This window comes from Eptesicus fuscus, chromosome 3 (genome assembly GCF_027574615.1).
Source record: "Eptesicus fuscus isolate TK198812 chromosome 3, DD_ASM_mEF_20220401, whole genome shotgun sequence".
NCBI lineage: Eukaryota > Metazoa > Chordata > Mammalia > Chiroptera > Vespertilionidae > Eptesicus > Eptesicus fuscus.
Genome location: NC_072475.1, coordinates 60,755,609 through 60,777,344, shown reverse-complemented (window position 1 = coordinate 60,777,344; position 21,736 = coordinate 60,755,609). Strand labels below are relative to the sequence as shown.

General features: G+C 42.8%; 1 long non-coding RNA gene across 2 annotated transcripts; it reads right to left on the bottom strand.

Annotated features, from left to right (window-relative positions):
• Nucleotides 1-6,248: 6,248 nt before the first annotated feature.
• Nucleotides 6,249-21,516, bottom strand: LOC129147923 (uncharacterized). Of its 2 annotated transcripts, none has more exons than XR_008555143.1 (3): nucleotides 21,356-21,516; nucleotides 13,693-13,821; nucleotides 6,249-6,724 (listed from the first exon to the last, which is right to left on the bottom strand). It is a non-coding gene; the product is annotated as an uncharacterized LOC129147923 (long non-coding RNA). The 2 variants fall into 2 exon arrangements; XR_008555144.1 differs by lacking the exon at nucleotides 6,249-6,724 and adding an exon at nucleotides 9,327-9,483.
• Between the last annotated feature and the right edge of the window lie 220 nt (nucleotides 21,517-21,736).

The window sequence follows — 21,736 nt, the reverse complement described above, 5'->3', positions numbered from 1 at the left end:
TAAAACTACAGAAAACATACTGAAATCTCCAGGGAGTGGGAGGGATCAGGGTTAACCACAATCTTCCATCAATCATTGAACTGCTTTTAAAATAAAACCCTTCAGATAAATCTCAGTAAATCTCGACAATTAATTAAATGGAACAGAAAATTTGATTCCACAGGACAATGCACTCACAAAAGAAAGGGCACCATATAAGATGAAAGTCGTTTAAGTATGGCTATGCATAAAAATAAAATGCAAGAAAGAGTAAATGGAGAGTATAAAATTCAATTTAGGTTTCTAGAAACCGTTTACAAGAAAACTGAGGACACGTTTATTCCCTCTGTACTATTCTTGTTATAGTCTAGGTATTTTTGCAAGTCAATTTATATCCTTTGGGGAAGGTGCTAGAATATAAAAAATAAATTCTTGTTTTCAAATATAGTGCAGCACACTGTATAGTCATTTTTTTTAAAAAAGATCACAATTTCAGTGAAACCTATATATGCTTGTTAAAGATTAAGGTAAAGGTACGATTTAAAGTTTTCTAAATTGTTTCAAAGTCATCTCCCGTTTCCCTGGAGCCGCCTGGTAACAGAAACTGATTCTAAAATACCGTTGTTTTTCCCACGGGACCCAGTAAGTGTGGGAGTTCATTATCTACAAAGGCGGGGTCAGAGTCAGGTCCGGGATCGCGGGAACCGAGCCGCAGGTGGAGTCGCCGCCGCTCAGAGCACACCTGGGCTGTGCGGGAGGCGGGGAAGGGGCGCGCGCGTCGGGGCGGCGGGCGGCGGGTGGGCGCGGGAGCCTCGGCCAACAGAAGGGCTGGGGAGGCCCTGAGAAAGTTGCGCTCCCACGACCTGGCCCAGGCGGTCCCCGGACGGCTCCTGCAGGGACCGCCGGCCCGGCCGGGCCCCACCTGGCCGCGAGGGCTCTGGCCACTCACCTTGCAGAGAGAGGAGCAGCAACGGCGCCAGCGGGGAGCCCCGAGAAGTCATGCCGGGGCCGCCGGGAGCGCGCCCGCCGCCCGCTCGGCTCCTTCTTCGCGGCGGCGGAGGCGCGTGCCGGGCTCTCGGCGCTCCCGGGAGGCCGGGTCCTCCGCGACTCGCCGCCGGGTCTCAAACCGCCCCGCGGGGCGGAGACCGTCGGGCGCGCGGACTAGGCAAGTGCAGCTCCCGCGCCGCCCCGCTCCGCGGAGGTTGAGCTGCAACCGGGGGCGTCCCGCGCTCGCCGGCCTCGCCCCGCGGCGCCACGGCCACCTCGCGCTGCCCCAGGACCCGCCGGCCCCCCGCGCCGCCCGGGGAGCCACTCCCCCCAACTCTCGCCCAGCTACTCCCGCAGCAGCCGGGCTCCGCTGGGCTCCGCGCCGCCCACTGGCCCCGCTCGGTCTCCCGGGCAACCGCGGCTCCAGCGCGACGCCTGGCGGCCCACCCGCGGAGCGAGCGCGGCGCAGCTGGGGCGGCCGCCACCTGTGCGCGGTGCGGCCCACGCCCCCGCACCCCTCCGCGAGCGCCGGGGACTCTGAACCGCTAGCAAGGCACGTGGTGTCAGCCCTGATCTCCAGAGTGTTCTGGGAGGGATTCTTTCGGTTGCAGTTCTAAGATTTCTACTTGGCCAGTTCACTTTCTCCCAGCTCTCTCTTCTGTAACTGAAAGAATCATCTTCTCTTGACCCTTTGGTAAAATGTATGTCAACCTCTAATGTCTGAAGTTTTCATTTTTAAGTAGTATAGCTCTCTCAAACTAATTTCAAGTGTTTGTTAACTAATGGGGAGGTGATTTCATTAGGGCGGTTGTTACTTTGGTTAGGTTTTCATTTTTGTTTCTCATTTATTTTAGTTGGGTGGGAATAGAAACCTTACTAGCATCTGAAATAATATTACTTGAATACCTACCCACCTCTTCCTTTGTAAAACCTAATCTTCATTCCTTTTCCATTGAGGTCACTGGTCAATATCTTATAGCCCTCCCCCTTCCCCCCAGTCACTTTCTGCTTCAGCCCCTACCCCTAGCCTTCTAAAGTTGAGGACATACCTCCCCAGGGAATGTCAGACCTTTCTGGTCAATTTCTGCAGCGGCATAGATTAGACTTCAGGGGGCCATTCAGAAATTCTGAGCCCCCATCTAGCAGATTCAATCCTCCCAGGGCAACTCAGGACTGAATATAGCACCCACAGGAGAAAGGCAAGTATGTAGAACATCTATACATTTGGACAAAGATTAGAAGACATGTGTAGAAATGAAAATAACAGTGCTGTTATAATTTCACGTTGTTGTTTTTTTTTAAAGGGAACACATTCAGAAATGCCAGTCGCCTTTAATAAGAATACCCTGGAAAGGTATAGTTTGATTAAGAATTAGAGATGCCTCCACTTAGCTCTCTACTTCCAAGTTGCTAGAATCTCTTACCAGATGTCTAGTGGCAAGAAAAGAATGAGGTAACCGTATAGAGGCTTTGATATTAATAACAGAAGGTTAAGATTTCAATTTTTATTTTGTCACTGGGCTTATTCTCATTCATTTTAAACTCCAGGGCAAGGACTAGATGTGTGTGTGTGTTTTTTTTCCTCTGTCCAATCCAATTTCTGCATTCTAACCCAGTCACAAGGGAAGCATAAGAATAAGCGATATAAAGAGAAAACCAAGGAAGTTAGTCAATCAGCAGGTGCTACTCAGAGCAGGACTTAACTTCACTACATCCCAGATTTAAATATTTATTATATAATTAAATAAATAACCTAATAAATCCAAGCTGAAAAGCCCTGATAAAGCTAATTAGCTGATATACTTCTTAGCATGTCAGTTCAGCAAATATATGTCTACTGAGTCTCTATAGGACGTAAGGCACTGGTGGAAGATTAGACATAAAGGGTAACATATACAATCCTCGCCCTTAAATAACTTTTCAGTGTACATGGGATATGTCTGCACTGTCATGCATCAGCAGAGAACGAGAGCTCGCGTGCCTCTTCGTCACCACAGCGTACTTCTGCCGGGCCCGACAGGAGCTGGGGAGTTATTAAAATGACAGAGTGCTCACAGTTCGTTGGAACAGCCCTTTTAATAGAAAAAGACGTGTGGCTCCTGAAGGAACGGGGCCGGTCAGATTTCAGGAGGCAATCTGGCCGCCCAGAAGCGGGAGGCAGATGGTCCATGGTGGACGTGTAAGAAGCAGATCAGGGGACTGGAAACTGCAAGTGCTGTACACAGAGACTTCAAAGGCACCCTCACAGGAAACAAAGCCCAAAAAATGTGCTTTTTTAATTCACAGAGATAGTACCGCTGGCATATATTTGATTAAATATTTTATTAGCAATGATGACGTTCATAAATTACTAGGAGCCCGTTTGCACGAAGATTCGTGCAAGACATTCATTCACCTGGCTGCCTGCACCAGTTTTTCCGCTGGCACCAGGGGGGACCCAGGCCTTGACTCTGGCCGCCGTCTTCCGCCTTTTTTCAGGGTCGGGGCTTGGCCCCGGGTGGCGGTGGTGGCGCCAGCAGCGATCTGGGCACCTACTGCTGGCCTGGGTCCGTCAGCTGCTCAGCGATGGGGGGCGGGGCAGTGCGTGGGGGCTGCCATCTTAGTTAATTTGCATAGCGCCCTGATTGGCTGTGGGCATAGTGAAGGTACGGTCAGTTAGCATGTTACCCTTTTATTAGATAGGATTTTATCCTAATCTGCCTTCTGACCACAGTAGGATTTTGTTTAATCTCTGAAGTATTCTAAGTGCTAAAGCAACAGACAAACATCTTATGTTTGTTTAATACTTTATAAATTTCAAAGTACTTTCACATATATTATCTGATTTGATCTTCACAGCAACCCCAGAGGGAGGGTAGGTAAAACAGGTATGGTATTGTCACTCCCACCCCCTTCACATAGTAAGATAATGAGTCTCAAAAAGGTCAAGGGATACCTCCAGGATTGCAAATACCAATAGGCAGAACTGGAACCAAGGTCTTCTCACATTTGCCCTCGTCTTTTCTACCGCATCACCTCTTTTATCTTTTTACAGACCAACATCTAAAGGAATTTATATAAATCATAGTGTCTTAAAGCCTTCTGTGGGGAACACTGTTGATGCCTCCCCAACATTTATCCCACTTCCACCTCCATCCCATTCCTATGCTCACATGAGGAGCTGTAAAATTGGATAACTTTGCCTCCCTCCCCGCACGCGCGTGTGCGCACACACACACACACACACACACACACACACACACCTCTCTAGGAGAGCTATAGTTTGGTCTATTTAAGGAAGGAATGGAGAGGGGAATGACTAGGACAGGAAATCCTGGAGCAAAAGACTCTGCTCTAGTATAATAATCTTGGCTCAAAAACATTGATGCCATGAGAAGACAATCAACTTCTAGATATCTAAATATGAATTATCCAAATTCAAGTTGTAATCCTAGACCATCTTCTCTCCTCCACTCATCAAAATGCTGGATCATCTCTTTCCACAACCAGTTACTCTGCATTCAAAAATGAAAAATTAATTTCATTATTAGTTCAAGAGGAAAATAATTAAGAAAAATTATGGAGGAAATTATTAGATTTTCTAAAGTTAAATATATTAATTTTATGATATTATTAGCTATTTTAAATGATGAATGCCATCTATCCATCCCCATAATGTATATCATTAAAGGTGTATTGCATTTAAGTTTTTGAGGATGTTTGTCTATGGAATGTTTTATAAGAACCTCTTCCTTCAAGTTAGAAAATACCTTTTTGAACCTTGTTTGAGCCAGTAACCTATTCTACAACTATTTTAATCTGGTTGCTTAGAACCATGTATAGTCTAGAGCAGAGCTTGTTCCTGTAAGAAGTACACAATAAGGAGAATTGTTTTCCATTGCACTTTGTGAAGAGCCTGTAAAGGCTCTGAAGTAACAATATGTGGAGAAGATAATAGTGGAATTGCTAGAGTAATTAACAAGCCAGTAAGTGTTTATTGTGTATTAAGACAAATAAATCATTTAATATTTTAAAACAGGCTTCTCACATTGTGGAATCAATTTACAACTTAGACATACGGACCACTTAGTCTCCTGTTTCTACTCACTCCTCTGGTAACTCTTGCTGGATAGGATTTACACAAAGGTAAACAACATCTCCACAGCTGGGTCCCTATCACCGTTGTGAATATTACTGGAGCAAAGTTTCACAACATCTACATCCATTTGGGGGAAAGTTTATGTTTTCCCTTTAAATCTTTTCATTATGAACACATTTCCTTCCAGGCAAAGTTACTCGCTGAGCAGAGTAACTTTCCTTCCAGGCAAAGTTACTCACTGTTACTCATTGTAACAAAGTTTTATTAAAATCATTCAAATGGAAAATTTTAGATGGCACCACTGTGGGTTTTTTTAAATTTTTTGTTTATTGATACTTAGAAAAGAGGAGAGAGAGAGAGAGAGAGAGAGAGAGAGAGAGAGAGAGAGAGAGAGAACATCAATTTGTTGGCCCACTTATGTATGCATTCTTTGGTTGATTCTTCTATATGGGGAATCAAACCCACAACCGTGGTGTATAGAAATTATGCTCTAACCAACTGGGCAATCTGGCCAGGGCCCCATTGTGTTTTCTAAGACTTGAAAAAGCAATAACATAAGAAATGTTTTATGGCCGAAACCGGTTTGGCTCAGTGGATAGAGAGTCAGCCTGCTGATTCAAGGGTCCCAGGTTCGATTCTGGTCAAGAGCATGTGCCTTGGTTGTGGGCACATCCCCAGTGGGGGTTGTGCAGGAGGCGGCTGATCGATGTTTCTCTCTCATCGATGTTTCTGGCTCTCTATCCCTCTTCCTTCCTCTCTGTAAAAAATCAATAAAATATATTTTAAAAAGAAAGAATCGTTTTATGAACCCTGAAAATGTTTTGTATTCTTTCTTGTAAGGAAGATAATTTTCTAAAAATCTTCAGTCTCTTTACCAGTGTTCTCTAACCTAAGCTAATCTGTTTGAAACTCTCATTTGTTTTATATATTGGTACACTCAGTATTTTGAAATTCTGATGAGTTTTCCATAAGAAGCTTAATTTGAAGTGCAGTTCAGACTTTCATTTTTTTAAATTTCTTTATTGATTATGGTATCACATATTTGTCCTCATCCCCCCATTCCCATCCCAAACCCCTCCCCACTCATGCCCCCACCCCCCTGTTGTCCACGACCACTGGTTAGGCTTATATGCATGCATACAAGTCCTTTGGTTGATCTCTCCCCCTTACTCCCACCCTCCCCTACCTTCCCTCTGAGGTTTGACAGTCTGATCAATGCTTCCCTGTCTCTGGGTCTGTTTTTGTTCATCAGTTTATGTTGTTCATTATTTCCCCTAGATGAGTGAGGTCATGTGATACTAGAAATACACTTATAAGAACCGAAAATGAGACAAGCAATAATGGTTATGCTGAGAGGCAAATGAATCAGTCTGTAGTGAGTTTCTTTCTGGGCCAACAGTTCTTTTGAGTTCCAATTTCAATGTCAAACAGTTCCTTATGTGTACATGTCAGCAATGATATTTCAGTTCTGGATGGTGGACAAATAGTGGCAATGCAGGTCCGACCCTCTCTGGTTTGGTCCTGGGAAACCTGCAGCGATGCACAGCTGCTAACTGCTAGTGTGGCAAGGCGCCGTCAGCGTCTTCCATCTCTGGACTGTTTCTCTTCTGTCTTCATGGCTGGAGCAGTCCTGTCAATTCCTCTCTGTTGCAGGAATCCACATGGTCTTGGAGTTGTTTTCTGAAAATATACAAACATATTCTCAACCAAAAGTTAATAAAGGAATCTTTTCTATAAATTTGACTTGGGATCCTTTTTCATTTTTTTGCCCTAACGATTTTCCTTTGGCTTGTTTTGACACCATGTGTGTTTTTCATGGGTGTCTTGCTATTAGCATTACAAATGAAAGTTAATTTTCTAAAGTAAAAATTTTCTAGATGTAATTTACTTACAGGATATTTTTCCTTACATGATACTCTTCTACTATCCCCCCCTTTTTTATTTAAATATTAGGAGGCTTTTGGAAATTTTATAATGTAGTCTTGATAGTTTTTAAATTTTAATTTTTTGCACTAAAATATGACTGCTTTAGGTTCATTACATGTTACGCAATTTTACCATGAGATGAACTACCAATACAGACTTTCATTTTTTGGCAACAAAACAGATTAGAGACCTTGACTTACAAAAAATGTAAAACCATATTCTTAGAAATCTTAAATTGATGACCTCTCAACAAATATGGAAAAGTTAAGCCAAAATCTAGATGAAGAAAGGAATCCTTCAGCATCCAGAGTGATCCTATTAAGTCAAGATAATCAGATCACTCCTCTACCCAAATCCTCCCTGGAAGCGCACTGACCATCAGGTGGCAGCTCCTGCATTGAGTGTCTGCCTCCTGGTGGTCAGTGCACATCATAGCAACCGGTTGTTCTGCGGTTCTGTCAATTTGCATATTAACCTTTTTTTATATAGGATGATTCTGAGTTCAGAAATCCAAAATGGGTCTCATTGGGCTGAAATCAAGATGGTTCCTTTGTGGAGAGTCCTTTTCCTTACCTCTCCAGCTCCTAGAGTCCACCTACTTTCCCTGGTTCATGGCCACCTTCCCTTCATCTTCAAAGCCATCAACATTGAGACAAGTCCTTCTCACACTGCCATCTCTCTGACCCTCTCCCTGCCTCTTCTTTCACATTAAAAATCCTTGTGATTACAATGGGCCCACTTGGCTCATCCAGAATAATCTCATCTCCAGATCAGTTGAAGGTGACCTTAATTCTATCTGCAAGCTTAATTCCCCTTTGCCATGTAAGGTAACATAGTCTAGGGATTAGGAAGTTGGCCTCTTTTGGGGCTCCAGGGGTATTCTTATACTTACCACAAGGCCCAACTTGATATAGTCCCCCATTATCTCTCTAACTGCTTCTTCTATATTCCCCTCACTGACTCCGCTCATTGTACCTACTATGTGCCAGGCACCATGTTATGTGCTTTAACATCCATACTCTCATTTAAATCCTCAAAACAACACTGTAAGATGGATAATTTTTACCCCATTTTTCCAGTGAAGAAATTTGAGATTCAGAGAAACTTTAAACTACTTGGTCAATAAGCCCTTAAGTAGTAAAACCCAACTTTGCTGACTCTGAGGCCAGTATTCTCTCCAATATACCCTGATACCTCTCTTTGAATTAGCAACCTGATCACAAGTTTGGAACTAGTAAAATTTCTGCTGCTTTTTAATACTAAATAATGATTTCTTCAGATTTTAGCCTATCTTCTGAATTTGTTGGTAAACATTATTCCTTAGAAGATAAAGACTTACACAATTAAATGAATACCACCCCTCCTTAAAAACCATTAATCTAAAATTTTATATTTAGTGAGGTTGGAAAACTAAATAATACCTGGATTTTATGTGCTATCCTATATAATAAAAGGCCAGCAACCATAAGCATAATGACTGAAACGACCACTAGATCAGTCGCCATGAGGTGCATTGACCACCTCTCAGCCCCACTTCACCACCCCTCCCCCCCGCCCCCGAGGCCCACAGGCTCCAAATGCAGCATGGTGAACATGGAACCACGGCAAAGTGAGATGAATGGCAGCGGGTTGGGACTGGTGAGTGGGCAGAATGGCCAACCTCTTAGTCCCTTCCCCGGCTCACAGGCTCCAATCGCAGCATGGCAAATGGGGGACCATGGCAAACCGACGTGAGTGGCGGCAGGTCAGGACTGGCAAGCGGGCAGAATGTCCGACCTCTTGGTTGCTCCCCCAGCCCACTGGCTCCAATCGCAGTATGGTGAATGGGGAACCATGGAAAACTGAGGTGAGTGGCGGTGGGGAGAGACTGGCAAGTGGGCGGAACAGCCAACCTCTTGGTCCTTCCCCCAGGCCCACAGGTTCCAGGGAACCAGAGCCATGCTGCGATTGGGGAACCATGGCGAACTGGGGGATGGCGGCGGGGTGGAACTGGGGACTGGCGAGTGGACAGAAGATGGCCCTGATCTCAGGCTAGGCCTAGGGACCCTACCCATGCACGATTTCGTGCACTGGGGCTCTAGTTAATAAAATCAGTAATGACCCATAAAATTTGGAATTCAAAAAGTGAGCCATCCTTTGTTTCTATGGTAACACAAGAGAAAAAATTAGTTGGCCCAAAAAAGTTTTAATTCCAATAAACTGTTTCACAGCTTTAACATCATTTTAGAAAAATCTATATATAATTATTATTATTGCCAAAATTCATAAATTAATACCATATGTTTCTAAAGGAAGAGTACCACAGTATTAGAACTTTCTTGTGCAGTATTTCAGATCTTCTCATCCCTACCTCTTATCCTAGCTTTGGCTGCAAGCTTAGCTTCTCACAGGTGCGACCTGACAGTGACTTGTTTCACTGTGGCCTATACCAAGTACCTCTCTCTGCTCAGGAGTTTCTCTGACATTGCTGCCTGGGATACCAGCAGGGATCTGATGGCACTGACATGTCCAACCTAGAAGCACAGGAATATCAGTACTTATGGGGCCACTCTTGACTAATGTGGGACAGGAGCCAATAAGTAATCCTACTCCCATGCACTCTCCAAGTGGGCAGCTCTTAGTTCATCAAGCTCCTCAGAAGGTCATGCCATGATCAACAGTAACCACCAGCTCTGGCTGGTGTGGCTCGGTTGGTTGAGCATCAACTCATGTACCAAAAGGTTATCCACTGGATTCCCTGCCCAGGTTGTGGGCTCAATCCCTGGTAGGGAAGCATGCAGGAGGCAGCAGATCAATGTTTCACTCTCTCTCCCTCTCCCTTCCACTCTCAAAGTCAGTAAAAAATCTTTTAAAAACAAAACAAAAAACAGTAACCAACAGACAGCATCCTTGATTGGCTTTTCCTCTCTCCATTTTTCACTCTCCCATCAATTACCCCTGCTCCCTGAAATTACTTCTTAAATAAACTAACTCCACATAAGCCTTTGACTCAGGACAAACTTATAGGGAAACCCAGGCTAAGAGACCTTTCCTTAAGATTCTATATATCTTAACAGAGAACCCAGAAATCGACCCAAACCACTATGCCCAATTAATATTTGACAAAGGAGGCAAGAGTATACAATGGAGTCAAGACAGTCTCTTCAATAAATGGTGTTGGGAAAATTGGACAGATACATGCAAAATAATGACACTAGACCACCAACTTACACCATACACAAGAATAAACTCAAAATGGATACAGGACTTAAACATAAGACAGGAAACCATAAAAATCTTAGAAGAATCCTTAGGCAGCAAAATGTTAGACATATGTCATAGCAATATCTTTACCAATACAGCTCCTAGGGCAACGAAAACTGAGGAGAAAATAAATAAATAGGACTACATCAAAATAAAAAGCTTCTGCACAGCAAAAGAAACCATCAACAAAACAACAGGAAAGCCCACTGTATGGGAGAACATATTTGCCAATGTTATACCCAATAAGGGTTTAATCTCCAAAATTTACAGCAAACTCATACATCTTAACAAAAGGAAAATAAACAATCCAATAAAAAAAATGGGCAAAGGACCTAAATAGACACTTTTCAATAGTGGACATACAGAAAGCCAAGAGACATATGAAAATATGCTCAAAGTCACTAATCATCTGAGAGATGCAAATCAAAAGGACAATGAGATACCATCTCACACCTGTCAGAATGGCTATCATCAACAAATCAACAAACGACAAGTGCTATGGAGGATGTGGAGAAAAAGGAATTCTTGTGCACTACTGGTGGGAATGCAGACTGGTGCAGCCACTGTGGAAAACAGTATAGCGTTTCCTCAAAAAATTAAAAATGGAACTCCCATTTGACCCACTAATCCCACTTCTAGGAATACCAGTATATCCCAAGAAAACAGAAACACCAATCAGAAAGGACATATGCACCCCTATGTTCATAGCAGCACAATTCACCATAGCTAAGATTTGGAAACAGTCTAAGTGCCCATCAGCAGATGAGTGGATTAAAAAACTGTGGTACATCTACACAATGGAATACTATGCTGCTGTAAAAAAAGAAAGAACTCTTACTATTTGCAATAGCATGGATGGACCCGGAGAGCATTATGCTAAGCGAAATAAGCCAGTCAGAGAAAGATAAATATCACATGATCTCACTCATTTGTGAAATATAATGAACATAAACTGATGAACAAAAATAGATCCAGAGACAGAGAAGCATCGAACAGACCACAGATCTATATTTCTAATAGCTATAGGCATTTGTATACATATGTATATATATATATATATATATATATATATATATATATATATATATATATATATATTACTAAAGGCCTGGCACATGGAATTCATGTGCAGGTACAGTCTCTAGGCCTTCAGAGGGACATCAGGGGAATTGGGGGTAGGGGTAGAGATCAACCAAAGGACTTGTATGCATGCATATAAGCATAACCAATGGACACAGACACTAGGGGGGCAAGGGCATGTGCAAGGGGGTGGGGTGGCCGAACAGAGGTCAATGGGGGGAAAAGGAGACATATATAATACTATATGTACTATAATACTTTAAACAATAAAGAATTTTTAAAAACGAAAACACCAAAAATAAAATTTTTAAATTAAAAAAATAAAAAGATTCTATGTATCTGTGTATATGGTTCCTACTAAGATTCTTCTATAGCTTTTTTAAGAGAGACTTCAAAGCATTATTGCTTTAACAAAATACCTTTGCCTCATAACCAACCCTGCCCTGTCTTTCAACCGTTACTAAGTGTTCATTCATAGGTCACAAGCAGTCGTTCATCAATTCAACAAACACTATGCTGTGATGTGGCAACTAGACAATTAGATTATGTAAAATGTATTATTACATTATTATCCTATGTAATTAAAGGGTAATATGCTAATTACACGGGCTGTCATTTCAGACATCCTTCCTGATGAAGCCAGGGCTGGAGGGAAGCCAGCCTGGGTCCCAGGTGCCAGAGGGAAGCTGGTGCCAGCAGCCCGCGGAAGGAAGGCCTATTTTTGCACAAATTTTTGTGCACAGGGCCTCTAGTCCTATATAATAAAAGCTTAATATGCTAAGTGTCTGGTCATCCAGTGACAGGTCGACTGTTCAACCAATCAAAGCGTAATATGCTGATGATTTGTTAAGGCCACTCAACCACTCACTATGATGTAAATTGACCACCAGGGGGTAGAAGCTCTGACCCGTAGCTTGATGCTAGAGTCTGGCCAATCAGGACTGAGCAAGATGGGCCAGACATGCCCTGGAGCCCTTCTGTGGTCCCTCCTGGGCCCCAATCATGCATTGGTGGGGTTCCTCAGCCTGGCCTGTGCCCTGTTCCAATCCGGGACCCCTCAGGGGATGTCAGAGAGCTGGTTTCTGCCCGAACCCACAGGCCACTCCACTCAGGAGGGAGCCAGATGCAGGGCTCATGGCTGTCGAGAGCTGCTGCAGAGTTGTGAGCCTCTCCAGATAGGGACTGATTGGGCATGAGCCCACAGCAGGTGCAGTGGGACCAGGATGAGCTGGAGCAGCAGGTAGGAGCTGCAAGTGGCATTGGACTGCAGGTTTCGGCCCAATCCCCACAGGCCACCAAGAGGGACCCAACCCATGCACAAATTCATGCACTGGGCCTCTAGTGAGGTTAATAAAATGACTGGGTTAACAAAGTGGCTAATTGCCCAGTAATTCCAGAGGTTCTATTGCTGGATCCACATCTATTCCAGCCCCAGCTGTGATTTAGCGCCACCTGGTGGCACTTCAAACTAAAGCTTAGCTATTGATGGGAATGGTTCTGGGTCCTTTTATTGATAGTTTAGGGCGGTATCAGTGATTCCAGAACAGTGATTTGGCGTGTGTTTTATCAGCTTACTGCAAGAACACTTGGTCATATAATATACAGGCACACGCCCTCTGCTTCCTAAGATAGAACTGCCTGCCATTTAACCTTCTAACCTCACTCATCCCAACAGATCCTCCCTTAGAAAGTATGTACTTTATCCTCCACCTTCCCATATGAAAAATGGCTGAACATAGGACAGAAATTAATTGCCAAATTCATTATATGTTACTTCTCACTTATAATGGGGCCTATTATAATAGGGTTTACAGTATTTGTTGAGAGTATACCACATCCCATGTTTTGCCCAACGCACTAGTGATCATTAAGTAACAAAAATCAAAAGTTATTTGCTCTTATTAAACTGGGCAATTAGCCACTTTGTTAATCTAGTCATTTTATTAACCTCGTAAGTAGAAAATGCTGAAATTTATCACATAATCCTTCAAAACAAATGTGACAGTGGTATGAAGGAAAGAGGTTGGTTGCTAAGCAGGCCTGTAATGGAATTTAACATAAATAATGAGATCTAGGAAGAGTTCCCTGAAGAAATGATTCATCTGCAAGGACTGAAGGTTGACTAGGCAATGGGGAAGTAATAAATTCTGGCACAGGCAACAGAATGTGTAATGGAGATATTTTGAAACAAATAAAATTATGCATTTTTAATTCCCTTTTGCAAATCATGTTTTTCTGACGTTTTCCTCCCTTTTAGATCAAGTCACGAGTTTTGTTGTGCACAGATAATGACAGAACAGGTACCTAAGGGAAAAAGTCACTCTTCTGCTTCAAGAATCATGCTTGCTTCTAGAGGCTACTTTCTTGTAGCCAGGCTTTATGAGAGAGAAAAGTTGTACCTGCTTTTGTTGTTGTTGTCGTCATCATTGTTTGCAGTTTTGTTTATTTTTAATTCCAAGAACTCCTTTTTAAGGATCGAGAGACAAGCCAAATGGATTCAAACAAAAGGATTCTACTGTTAAGTCATCCTGAAAACAGGTTGAGGATATTACATAAATGAGGTTCCAAGCCTAGCAAGAAGGATACAGAAACTTTTCAAAGAGAAACAAGAGAGACACAGAGAGACAGAGAAAGAGAGAGAGAAAGAGAGAGAGAGAGAGAGAGAGACAGAGAGAGAGAGAGAGAGAGAGAGAGAGAGAGAGAGAGAGGAGAAAGAAGGGAAGGGAAGGGAAGGGAAGGGAAGGGAAGGGAAGGGAAGGGAAGGGAAGGGAAGGGAAGGGAAGGGAAGGGAAGAGAAGAGAAGAGAAGAGAAGAGAAGAGAAGAGAAGAGAAGAGAAGAGAAGAGAAGAGAAGAGAAGAGAAGAGAAGAGAAGAGAAGAGAAGAGAAGGGGGGGGCAGGAAGTCGAATCTGTGTGTCCTCACTTTCCTTGCAGTGCATAGCAGTTCAAGAAAGCACTGCTACAATTCAGAGAATGGAAGGACAAGACTGGCTGGGGAATAGTCTTGATGGGCAGGCCAGAGATGGTCTCCCAGAGTTTCGTACAGTCCATAAAGATGGGGAAGAAAAGAGGTTGAAGTTATTATGTTCTTGATTGAGGGGAGGGAGGCACTCTGAGATGAAACAAAACAAAACAAAACAAAACAAAAAAACTGGTGTCAATTTAGGGTTCCTAAAGTTGGAATAACATAGCCACAGATAAAGGACTACAGCAAGGTCAGAAAGATGTTCTCCTAGATTTTCTTCTAAAACTGTTATTGTTTTATCTTTCACATTTATATCTGGAATCATGTATATTTTATTTTTGTGTATGGTGTGAGATAGAGTCAGCCAGTGAACCCAGCCCCATTATTGAAAAGGCCAGCCCTCTCCCTACAGAACTGCAATGTATGTAGCCTTTGTCTGTGATTTGTGTATGCAGGGGGTTTTATTCTTCTACTCTGTTCTCACAGATCAATTTTTCTACCCTAGCTCCAATATTGCGCTGTCTTAATTGCTGTAGGTATGTAATAGTCTTGATACCTGGTAGTGTAAGTCCTTCAGCTTTGTTCTCCTTCTTAAGATTGCCTTGGCTACTCATAGTCCTTTGCACATCCATGTGAATTTTAGAATCAGCACCTCGATTTTCACAATCAAATCTCCTGGGAATTTTATTAGGATTGTGTTGACACCATAGATTAATTTAGGAAAAATGATCTATAATAATAAAAGCGTAATATGCTAATTAGATTGGACAACCGAACAACCTTCCAGATGTCATTCCGGAAGTCCTTCCAGTAGAAGCTGCAGCAGCGGGGCAGAGGTGGTTAGGGGTGATCAGGCAGGCAGAGGGGTTAGGGGTGATGAGGCAGGCAGAGGGGTTAGGAGCAATGAGGCAGGCAGAGTGGTTAGGGGCGATCAGGCAGGCAGGCAGGCAGGCAGGGATTGGGCCTAAACCCGCAGTCGGACATCCCTTGAGGGGTCTCCGATTGTGAGAGGGTGCAGGCCGGGCTGAGGAACCTCCCCCCCCCCCCCCCGTGCACAAATTTCGTGCACCATCCTCTAGTATCTTTATATTAGGTCTTTTAATCCAATAACAAGACGTATCAATGTATTTAGAGTTTTTTTCATTTCTGACAATAATATTTAGCAGCTTTTGTCCATTTTTTCTTAAATTTAGCCCTAAATGTATTCCTAAATTTAGATAAATTTAAATCTTTGATACTATTGTAAATGGTATCATTTTTCAAATTTTATTTTTTTATTTCATTTTTGCAGGCTTACAGGAAAAAAAACCTAACTCTTGTACATCTAAATTGTTTCCAACAATTGTACTAAGTTCACTTATAGATCAAAGAGTTTGTAGATTCTTTTTAATGGTCTACATACACAATCATGCCAGCTAAAAATAAGTTTATTTTCTTCCTTTTCAATCGTTATTTGCTTCTTTTTCTCGCCTTATTGCACTTCCTAAGGCCCCCGGAAACGTTGAATGGAAGTGACGGCAGCAGGCCTCCATGTCTCATACCCAATATCAGGGAGAAAGTTTGGAATATTTATCATTTAATGTGATTTATCCTATAGGTTTTTTAATATATATTTATCAAATTAAGAAAATTACATTTTATTCTAAGTTTGTCAATACACAATAGTGTATTTTTGATGTCTGTAAAATTCATAGTAATGTCACCTTTTTTATAACTAATGCAGGTACTTTGTATTTCTCTCTTTTTTTTTTTATAGTGATGGGACAAGAATAGGATATTAGTTAAATTCCACCTAGATTAAATAATATAGGATGATCTCCTCATTTCAAAATCTTGATTTAATTAGATCTGTAAACACCCTTTTCCCAAACAAGGTAACATTCACAGGTTCTGGGGATTTGGACATGGACACATCACTTGGGTATCAACATCCAACCCATACACCTTGGTTTGCATCAGTATTATAATGGTGTGCCTACATGTAATATCATTCATATTTAACATACTTATAGTTGGCTTAAATTCTTTATATCATGGCTTGATTTATTTTTAAAGTTTGGAATATTCTCACCTATAATCTCATCAAATCTTGCTTTTATTCTCTTTCCGGGTCTCTAAATGACATATTCTAGACCTTCTGAATAGGATTCACATGAAGGGTGTGCTGGAGACAGCTTGCATCAGCTTGCCAGAGTCAATTGTTAAATATTCAAGTATTTTGTGATATGACTATTAAATCATTGGTAGCTTGAAATCAGCCATGGTGGCAGTATTGACACCCTGGCAATCGGTTCTATCACCTACAAATCAAGGCTTTGTTTTTTCCAGAGAGGTGGATTACTTACACATTCGTTATACTCTGTTTTTTGTTCTTTCTATCATTTTGTCTCTGTGTGCTTTATCTTGGATATGTTCTTCTGAATTGTCTTCCAGTTTATTAAGTCTGTGTCCAGCTTTGTTCAATTGCATAGAACCCATCTATTGAGTTCTTAATTTCAAATATTGTCTTTTATAGCTGTAATCATCCATTTCACTTTTTGTATCGATTCTAATTCTCTGGTGAGATTTTTCCATCATTTCACCTATTTGGTCATTTTTCTTTATTTTCTTATACATATTAATCACAGTTATTTTAAATTCTTTGTCTACAGACTTCAATATCTGGAGCAACTGTGGCCCTACTCAATTGTATGCTCTCCCCCTTAATTATAGGTTCCACTAGAGGCCTTTTGCATGATATTAGTCCCCACTCTTGGTGGAGCACCGCTCCTGTAGCTCCCTCCACTGCCCCCCCTCCCCCTCATAGCAGGTGTCCCACCCCTCCTGGCCGCTCCACGCCTTCATATGCAAATTAACCTGCCATCTTTGTTGGGTTAATTTGCATACTCACTCCTGATTAGCTGTGGGCGTAGTGGAGGTATGGTCAATTTACATGTTTGTCAATTATTAGATAAGATTTGTCTTGCCTCATTGTATGTCTAATCGATTTTTATTGTATGCCAAACTATTAAAAAAAAAATACAACGTCTCCCAATAATGTTATCCTTCATTGGAGAGAGATTTTCTTGTCCTCTACTAGCATATAGTATGGGAGGCTGATAACTTCAAAATAATTAAGCACTAACTGGGTTGTGCCAAGTTCCAATGTTGAGAAGACAAGTCTACCTCGGGTTCACCTCTTTTCCTCAGGCTCTCTTGAACAGTTATTGACAACCAGGTCAGTTTCTACCTCTTCCGCTTTGACAAACTGTGGGGAAATCCAGCTCTACTCTTCCAAAGTTCTCAGCCCAGTTCTTCAGTGTCCTACCCCTACATTTTAAAGTTTAGCAAATGTCTTGAAGGGGAGAGCAGCTATGTGTCGGAGGCACATCCCCTTCGTTGGCGGGTCTTGTTTCTTATCATGCAGCCGTGGAGGATTTCACTTGCCTTTAGAAGCCTTCAACTTGGCTCCTTAGCCACCTGCGCTGCACCGAGCCTGGCCAAAGTCCTGTGGGGAAAACCAGACAGGAAAGTTTCCTTTCATCCCTCCAGCCCCTTAGGACCACAGGGAACATTATGCATTTCTCTTTCTCCAGCAGAGTCCTTCCGCAGCGGCCACGTCAGGTCCCGGGTCGTGCCCAGAACCTCCACGTGACCCCAGGGAGCGAAGTGACTCTTGTTCATCCACCTACCCTGGAATGCTTCTCTCTCTGGAATTTCAGTATCGTAAACTTGCTTTCACAGCTCTCTCATACCTTTAGAAATACTATATTTGAAATTTGTCTGGGTTTTGTAGCAGGAATTACCTACTATCTCCTACTATATGCTACCTCTTAGTGTAAGTCCCAACACTTCGTTTTTATAATATCCTCTGGTGTTCTGATAAGCAGCCAATCTCAAGCAACACTGACCTCATCGAAGAAACTATGACAAGATTGAGGTTTGAGTTGAGGTGCTGTGATTTTCAGGGTTTCCCTCACGTGTGCAAGGTAAAGGGACCCCCATCTATTATGCTGTTCATGCTTCATGCAGGAAAAAGTCCACAGAGCAGAAAAGGCACCCCAGCCATGGATCACTCACTTTTAAGAAGTATCCCCAGAAAGTTTAACCTTAAACTTCCATTTGTACAACATTGGCCCAAATTATATCACTTGTCCACTTCTACCTATAAGGAATACTGGGAAATGTAATATTTGTTAACCTGAATGCTGCCTCTGAGAAAACTGGCCTTCCCTTAGTAAGGAAAAAGAGGAGAATGTATATTAGCTGGGCAACTCCAATCTTTGCTATAGTTTCATTCTTAGCACTTCCTTTTGCTTCTCTCTTAGCTAATAAATCCCTCCCTATAATTGCATAAGAGAAAGATTATTTTCTGCTCCAAAAACTTCTCAAAATCCCAAAGAGAGTTTATATTTGCATGTAAGAAGCATGACCTCCATATCTGTAGTGATCTTTTATCATGAGAAAGAAACAATGTTACTGGCAATGTGTTCCCCTGTTACTCCTTTCTTCTGTCAAGTAAGAAATTTTTAGTAAATAACTTCTTTACTGGTCCTGAAGCCTGACTCTGATTACACATCTCTGCTAAACTGCTTTTAAGAAATCAGGCTTTTGCTCTGGCCTGTGTGGCTCAGTTGGTTGGTCATCGTCCTGTGCACCTAAAGGTTGCTGGTTCGATTCCCAGTCAGGGCACATGCCCGATTTGTGGGCTCCATCTTGTAAGGGGCATGCAGGAAGAAGCCATTCAATGTTTCTTTCTCATTGATGTTTCTATATCTCTCTCCCTCTCCCTTCCTCTCTTTCAAATCTATATATATCCTATCTAATAATAGACAAATATGCAAATTGACCATACCTCTGACACGCCCACAAGCCACGCCCACAAGCCCACCATCCAATCAGAGTGAGCATGCAAATTAACCCAAACCAAGATGGCTACAGCCACAGAGAGCAAGGTTTCCTAGGTAACAGAGGAAGCCAAGCTTTCCGCCTGCCCTGGCCAGGCCTAAGCCTCCACTCAAGCTACAAAGTTTCAATTATAGAAGGTAAACAAATTTAAACAGAAATGGCAGCAGAATGGAGCTTGAAAGAGCAGGCCAGGGTTGCCGCTGGCAACAGGGGAAGCAAAGCTTTCTGCACACCCTGGCCGGGCTCACCCGCTTAAGGCTACAAAGTTTCAATTATAACCCCAACAGAAATGGCTGTGGGCCATGCGGAGGGAGCCCCTGGCTTGGCTCCGCTCCAGGCTACAAAGTTTCAATTGTAGAAGGAAAATAAATTCCAGACACCAGGGCCTCTGCTTGGGTTGCCAGGGGGCGTGGCCAGCCTGCAAACCACCACAGGCCCCTAGCTCAGGGGGGATTGTGAGAGGGATGTCTGACTGCCACACCCCAAGGGAACCCCCACCTGATCCGAGACACCCTTCAGGGCAAACCAGCTGGCCCCCACCCCTGTACCAGGCCTCTATCCTAACTAATAAAAGAATAATATGCAGATTGATCATCACTGCAACACACAATATCGCTGCCCCCATGTGGTCAAAGATCCTGCCCCCATGTGGACACAAGATGGCCACCACAAGATGGCCAGCAGGAGAGGGCAGTTGGGAGGCACCTGGCCTGCAAGGGAGGGCAGTTGAGAGGGACCAAGCCTGCAAGGGAGGGCAGTTGGAGATGATCAACCCTGCAGGAGAGGGCAGTTAGGGGTGACCAGGCCGGCAGAGGAGGGAAGTTGGGGGCAAACAGGCTGGCAGCAGAGTGGTTAGGGGGTGATCAGGCTGGCAGGCAGAAGCGGTTAGGGGCAATCAGGAAGGCAGGCAGGCAAGCAGTTGGGAGCCAGCAGTCCTGGATTGTGAGAGGGATGTCCGACTGCCCGTTTAGGGATCGGGCCTAAACAGGCAGTTGGACATCCCTTGAGGGGTCCCATATTGGCGAGGGTACAGGCTGGGCTGAGGGACAACCCCCCTCCGTGCACGAATTTCGTGCACCGGGCCTCTAGTATATATATATAAATGGCTAATATGCAAAGTGTCCCCTCGGGAGTTCGGGAGACCGGGAGTTCGATCGCTCGCTATGACGTGTGCATGAAGGAAGGCCCCGGCTGGCAGTCGGAAGGCCTCAATTGGCCCTGATCACCAGCCAGGCCTAGGGGCCATACCTGAGCATGAATTTTGTGCACCAGGCCTCTAGTCAATAAGAACATTCAAAGAAAAGTCAGCCTTTTGCCTTGGCCAGTTAGCTCAGTGGTTAGTGTGTCAGCCCATGGACCAAAATGGTCTGAGGTTTAATTCCTGGGCAAGGACAGGTACCTCGATTGCAGGTTTGTTCCCCAGCCCCAGTAGCAGCACATGCAGGAGACAACCAATCGATGTTTCTCTCTCTCTCCCACTCCTCCCTCCTTTCCACTCTCTCTGAAAATCAGTGAAAAAAATATCCTTGGTGAGGATTAAAAGAAAAAAATTTAAAAATTTAAAAAGTCAGGCTTTTAAAACAATATTTTAAAAATATATTTTAAGCAGAACATTGTTTTAAAATAGCTTTGTATTCTATCATGTGATAAAAAGACAACAGTTTGTTTATCATAATGAAGAGGTCATAATGGGATCTTTCTTAATTAGAGCATATAATGATATATTAGTGACAAGGACTAACTACTTTCTAAATCTTTTGTAAGAGAGAAGATCCTTGAGTTTTAGTAGATTGGGTTGGTAATTAAGACCACAAAAATTATGAAGGAATGAAATCTATTACCATGGAAATGAATTAAGTCAGGCATTTCAAAACAAGGAATAGAAATATTTCTTTTGGAAATGATCCAATTTAGAGGGTGAAAGAAAGACTCTAACTTTTTGAGATTTTATGAATAAAATGTAAATATAGCTTAAAGACATCTGGAAATGTGGGTACCGATTATTATCTAACTTTCAGATAACAACACCCCACATACCTTCAATGGTATTCTGCAGGCAGTTAGAAGGTAGCTATTGGATATCATTGTTAACATTTTCTCAGTCTGTAGAAAATCAATAACCAACTTCTTTTGGTTCTTTCAGAGTAAATAAATAGGATTAGGGAAACTAGTTAAAGCAAAAGGGGAAAGAGAAGGAAGAAAATCACATACTTGCCACTAATTAAAAAGGTGCGACTTTGTTAACTGTTGTGCACTGTTTCGGGAGGCAATTTTTCACTTCTCTGATTCTGTCGTCATGGCAATGAAAATGGAGATCTATTTCTTCCCAGCTTTGAAATTCCATAAAGCAATGATTCACTGAGGTCTGAGACAACTCTGGAAGAGAAGGCATTGGGTAGGAGGAAGAACAATTGTTGAGCCCCTACTAGGTATTAGGCTCTTTGCATTATCTCATTTAAGCCTGGCATGAATACTGGAAGTATTTTCATATAAAGCACCTTGAACAAAAATATGTAAGTACTTTAAGATTATTTAATTTTTTTTTCATTTTTAAACTGTACCAGGTGTCTACCTGGACAGCTAAGAATCATA